This window comes from Crocuta crocuta, unplaced genomic scaffold (assembly GCF_008692635.1).
Source record: "Crocuta crocuta isolate KB4526 unplaced genomic scaffold, BGI_CrCroc_1.0 scaffold127, whole genome shotgun sequence".
In the NCBI taxonomy this organism is placed as follows: domain Eukaryota; kingdom Metazoa; phylum Chordata; class Mammalia; order Carnivora; family Hyaenidae; genus Crocuta; species Crocuta crocuta.
In genome coordinates, this window is record NW_027532008.1 from 9,260,291 (window position 1) to 9,265,744 (window position 5,454).

General features: G+C 54.4%; 1 long non-coding RNA gene across 1 annotated transcript; it reads left to right on the plus strand.

Moving 5' to 3' along the window:
• Positions 1–3,778: 3,778 nt before the first annotated feature.
• Positions 3,779–4,797, plus strand: LOC144241255 (uncharacterized). Its single transcript, XR_013337998.1, has 2 exons — positions 3,779–3,946; positions 4,499–4,797. It is a non-coding gene; the product is annotated as an uncharacterized LOC144241255 (long non-coding RNA).
• Positions 4,798–5,454: the final 657 nt, after the last annotated feature.

Below are 5,454 nucleotides of genomic sequence, written 5' to 3' on the forward strand. Positions count from 1 at the left end.
CCCACTGAGCCATCCAGGTGCCCCAGCAAATATTGCCACGTTCCTGGATGTGAACTTTCTTGTGCTCTCAGAATGGAACAAGGGAACCATCCTCAGTGTGTGATCTATTTGGGGCAGGCGCCCCAGGATCCCTGTGCCTCTCCTTAGCCACCACCTGGTGGCCCCTGGCAGGCTGTGTCCCATGGAAGGCAGGCACTGAGTTTATCTGGGCTCTGACTGGACTCTCGTGGAAATCTGCTGTTCTGTGCCTGGGGCTGAAGTTTTCCCCTCACAAATCAAACCATGTAGTGTTCTTTCAAATCACAGAAAAATTAAAGTAAGGGATAGAATATTTTCAGTTACAAGTTTTTTCTACCTATTGCATTTCTTTTTTTAAAAAATTTTTAAATGTTTTATTTGTTTCTGAGAGAGAGAGAGAGAGACAGCGTGAGCAGGGAAGGGTCAGAGAGAGAGGGAGACACAGAATCTGAAGCAGGCTCCAGGCTCCGAGCTGTCAGCACAGAGCCCGACGCGGGGCTTGAACCCACGAACCGTGAGATCATGACCTGACCCAAAGTCCGATGCTTAACTGACTGAGCCACCCAGGTGCCCAACCTATTGCGTTTCATTCACACCATGATTGAGTATATGAGGGGAGCCTGATTTAGCCCTGAATTAAATGTGATCCACTGATGTTTCCTACTGTTGTCTGCAATGCCGCTTGAAGACCCCTGGGCCTGCTGGCCTGAAATATCAGAGCTGGAAACTGCTCTCAGGGACTGCAGGCTTCCGACTGATGCCCACCTTCTTGCGCCTGCAGCCCCTTTATGTCCGCGCTCCCCTCGCCCCTCACCCCTGTGCTCAGGGTCCATGGTTCTTCTTCTCTGCAGGGCCTTTGCTCACAGCCTCTCTCTGCCTGGTGTATCTCCCATCTCCCACTCAGTCATTACTCCTCAGGAAGGTCTTCCCTGACCCGCCCCTGCCCACCCCAGGCCGGGTCAGACCCCCATCACAGGCTCTCAAAGCACCATATAGCTCAACGCTAATCATGGCTACATTTTACTATTTGTTTATGGAATCATATGATTCATGTCTGTCTTCCTCAGCAGAATGTAGGTCTTCCAAAGACAGAGAGTGGGGACTGTGTGTGTGTGTGTGTGTGCGCGCGCGCGCGCGTGCATGCACGTGTATGATTCCTTACCATAACCTCCATTGTGCCCGGCATAGGGCTCGAACCTATTAAACACTCGATAAATATCTGTTGGTTGAATGTCTGTGTAGTGCTGTGTATTTCTTTAGAATCCTTCTGACAGCAGGGACTCCATTTGACAAATGGAGAAACTGAGGTCCAGAGATGTGACTTGCCTCGGCCAGCGTCCTGCAGCTGGAAGGGGCCAGAGCTGGGCTTGGAACCCAGGCCTCTGACTCAGTCCGGTGCCCTTGGCACCCCTGCAGGCTGCCAGCTTCCCTCGAGTTCTGGCGGGTTAAAGAGAAACAAAAAGTTCAGAGGAAATTGGCCACAAGGCAGCGTGTTTACCAGCGGTGACGTCACCTCAGGACAGTGAGAGACTTTGCACACAGAGCTGGAAAGAGAATGCCTTTGCCATGAATGAGCTGGGCCGCTGGGCTCTGGCTGACTCACAAGAAGTTTTCCCTTTATAAGGACCTTCTTGGGGTCCCCATGCACGTGCCTTTCACCCTGCGTCCAGCTCAGTGCAGGTTTATAGGGCTCACGGCCACAGGCCTGGCTCTGCCAGCTCTGTCTNGAATCCTCTCCCTTCTGTCTGGAACCCAGCTCTCCTACCCTGGGTAGGACCGGGCTCACGCTAATAGCACCCACCCAGGTCTCAGTGGGTCTGGCTGCCCTTAGGACATCCGGGCTCTGCAGAATCCTCCCCCCCCCCACCCCCACCCCCCGGGGAGCCAGGAGAGCCGGGAGTCCAAGTGCACCTCCTGAATCCTGAGTGCCCAACACCCTTCTTTCAGTACTTTGTCTTTGCCACTCTTTGCCTCCTCAATGCCTTTTGTCCTTGAAGCCACTTAAGGGGCGTGGCCAGTATTGTCTGTAGGAATGCAGAAACTCATCCCAAGAACCGTTTCCCAAAGCCCCCTCCCCCCCATTTCTGGGCCCACAGGAGCTGCGTTCTCTGCAGAAGGAGGGGAAGGGCCGCTCTTACTGCTCCGTCCACACCATCCTCCCTGTGGGCAGCACTGCCTGGCCCTGCCTGGGCACCTCCTCACGGGGCACGCACGGCCCCATTTTCCTGCCTCTTCTTTCAAATGACCCTTCCAACCCCCCAAAAGCCACACAAACAAACCCATGCCCGTGCACAGCCCACTCTTGCCAGCCAGCCCGTCACACGGCCCCCAGCTGTGTTTTCATCCTAGTGGTGAGAACAGGGAGGAGGACCCCCTCCAGTCGTTTCCATGCACCCCTCAGACTTCTCACCGCCTTAGACGTTGGGTTATCACCCACCCATTTCAGAGATGGAGAAGCTGAGGCTTAGAGAGGTAGAAATCTACCAAGATCTCATAGCTGGAGGGACAGGGGTGGCACGGGAATGAATCTCTTCGGTCCCACTCTGCTGCGCCCATCAACAGGGCATAAGGCATTCCCTGTGAGCCCAGCCTGGGCCAGCGGGTCACATCTGGGATCAGGGGACCCAGGACCTGCGGGAAGAAGAATGCAGGGAGGCGACCCTGGCACCTGCCCGCTGAGAGAAATCGTTGTGGGGTGATGTCACACGTTGGTGACCCATTGATCGGCATGTGTTTCTGCTTGTTCTGCTTGTTCTGAATCGGATAATGATTAAACCAAAGGCTGAGGGTTAGAAAGGGGAAGGAAGTGTGGATTAAGGCCCAGGACCATAGACTTTCTCCGGTGGGAGACTGGACGGGCAGGAGCCAGAGCAGTGACTCAGCAAGCCCTTGACAGTAGTCGGTGTTCAAAGCCTTATTTTAGCTGGGCCAGGAGCAGACTGTGGCTTTGACATCAGGCACGCAGAGCTGAATTCCATCTTATTTCTGCGGTTTCCTAGCTGTGGACCTTGGGAAAGTCCCCTCTTACCCCTGAGCCTTGTATTCCTGCCTGTAAAACGAGACTCGTAAAACCCCCTAGTTTATAAGGAGGTCAAAAAGATTACACGAGGCGAACCAGGGAAAGGGTGTTGCATGTAGTGGGGGCTCTATAAATGCGGGCTTTCTACCTCCTCCCACCAGATGGAATATCAGTGTTCATTGTCGTCAGCCCTGGAGACAGAGGAGCCCTCAATCTGAAGCCCACCTGTCTCATTTTCTGGTTGTTCAGCCTGGAGAAAGTGATTTCCCCAGCTTTGTCTGTAGTAACAGGGACGGGGACACAGCTACCGAGTAGGGTTTTTGGCGAAGTTCAAGTACGACTGCGCACAGTGATAGTGATACCTAACGTTTAGCAGGCTCTGGGCTGAGTGCCAGGAGTCTGCATTTCTAACAAGCTCTTGGTGGTATGGATGCTGCCGACCCAGGGACCACACAAGTCTTCGAGTGGTGGGGGGAGGGGTGAAGGGCAGTGGGACTGGAGAGGGTGGAGTGGGTAGAGCAGGGGTGCCGGCTTACAAGTGGGCTGGGGCCTTCAGGACGCCTCCTGATTGAGGCAGAGCTGAAGATTATCCGGCAGTTAGCTGATCTACTTCATTATTTGTTCCGTGGACAAACGTGTCCCTGTTGGGGGTTGGGAGATCATTTCCTGTTCCCTCGGAGCACAGGCTGCCGTGACTTCCGGGACAGGACTCTGACCCAGCTTCGGGTCAGGCAGGCTGACTGCGCCCTGGACCCCGGCTCCAGGGCTGAGGAGGAAAGCGCCCAGGCTGGGCATGCAGGGAGGGTTGAAGTCACAGCTCTGCCATCATCAACATGCTGCTTTCCCTACATGCTGTGTGACCTCAGCGAGGGACGCCCCTCTCTGGGCCTCAGCTTCCTGTTCTGCAAGGTAGAGGCGACGCGTCCTATGTTGGGTGCTTTGGGCGGCGGGAAGGTGCAGAGGGCCCTGTGTGGTCTGGCTTCCGGCAGCTGGCCGAGCTGACCACTGTGAAGTCCTTCCCCGGGGAACACGGACATACAGTGCCCAGGCGTCGGGGTCCTGGTCTCCGGGTGCCCTTCACCTGCAGGGAAGCCTCTTGCCCTGCGATGCTCCACACGCTTCCCCCTCGCCCCCAACCAGGCTTCCGGGTAAGGACGGGGGTCTTTCCAGGGTCCTGGGAAGACTGTTTTTGTCAGAGCCTTGACCCCTGCTCTGTCCAACAAGAAACCAGAGACGTGGCTGAGATAAGACTGCAGTTATCATGGTAAACAGACTCCTCGAGGGACGAAGAGGAGAACAGAACAGCCCGTTTGTCTCTCTTTGGCAAGTCACCCACTGGCTTGGCTGCGGGGCCCGGGCCGACCCGACTTCACAGCTGCCCCTCTGTGGCCACGCTCCTCCTGCCCCCCTTCCCGGCCCCTTCCCTACTTGCTTGCTTATCTGTTTGTTTCTCCCTCTCAGGCTTATCCGATTACCAGGTGGTCCGAAAGGGCGCGGGAATTGGCACCAGATCTGGGCCTGGGTCTCTGGGATCCAGTCCTTTAGGCGACTGGCTGGCTGTCCCGGTTTGGCTGGGACAGAGGGGTTCCTGAGATATCGACTGTCAGCTGTAAAACAGGGACCACTCCAGGACAATTGGGGCATGTTGCTTCCTCGATTTGCCTCTCCGAGCCTCAGTTTGCTCACCCATAAAACAAGAATGATTGTCACTGTTGGATTCAATGGAGTAATAATACCTGGAAACATCTAGCACACAGTGACTCATCGGTGGTGGCTTCGGGTGTTTATTTCTCTGCCTGGTGGAAATCACAGGACTCTGACCTTGAATTTCCTATCTCCCTTCTTCCTACAACCTTTTGAAACCAACAAGAAGCAGATTTGGGGTAGTGTCTGCATTAAATCATTAAACTTGCCTGCTGTGCCTTTGCCCAAAATGCCAAGCTCTAAAGCAATGAACAGAGGCAGGTTAGTAAAGAGACACAGACTGGAAGCGAGGGCCACGCTCCCCTCTGCCACCAGCTTGCTGGGTGACCTGGGGCAGTCACTTTGCACTTTGGGCCTCAATTTTTCCACCTACGAAATGGTACCTTCCAGCTCTAACACTCAGTGACCTTACCGTTTGGATCTCATTACCCTGCACGCTGTGAGGAAATACCTAGGACGGGAAAGATTGGTTGGTGCCAGGAAAAGGGTGAGGAGGAAGGAGCCAAGCTTTTGGCCCCTTCTTGACCACCAGCTGAAGTTTGGAAAATAACAGCATCTTACAGATAGAGTCGCTGTTGATGTCTGCAAAGCCCGTGGGGCATTGTCTCATGATGCCTTTCGTTTGTTTGTTTCTTACCTCTTCATTCCTTCCTCTGTTCATCATTCCACTGAACAGTTCACACAGCCATCCATAGCATGGATTCTTTTTTTTT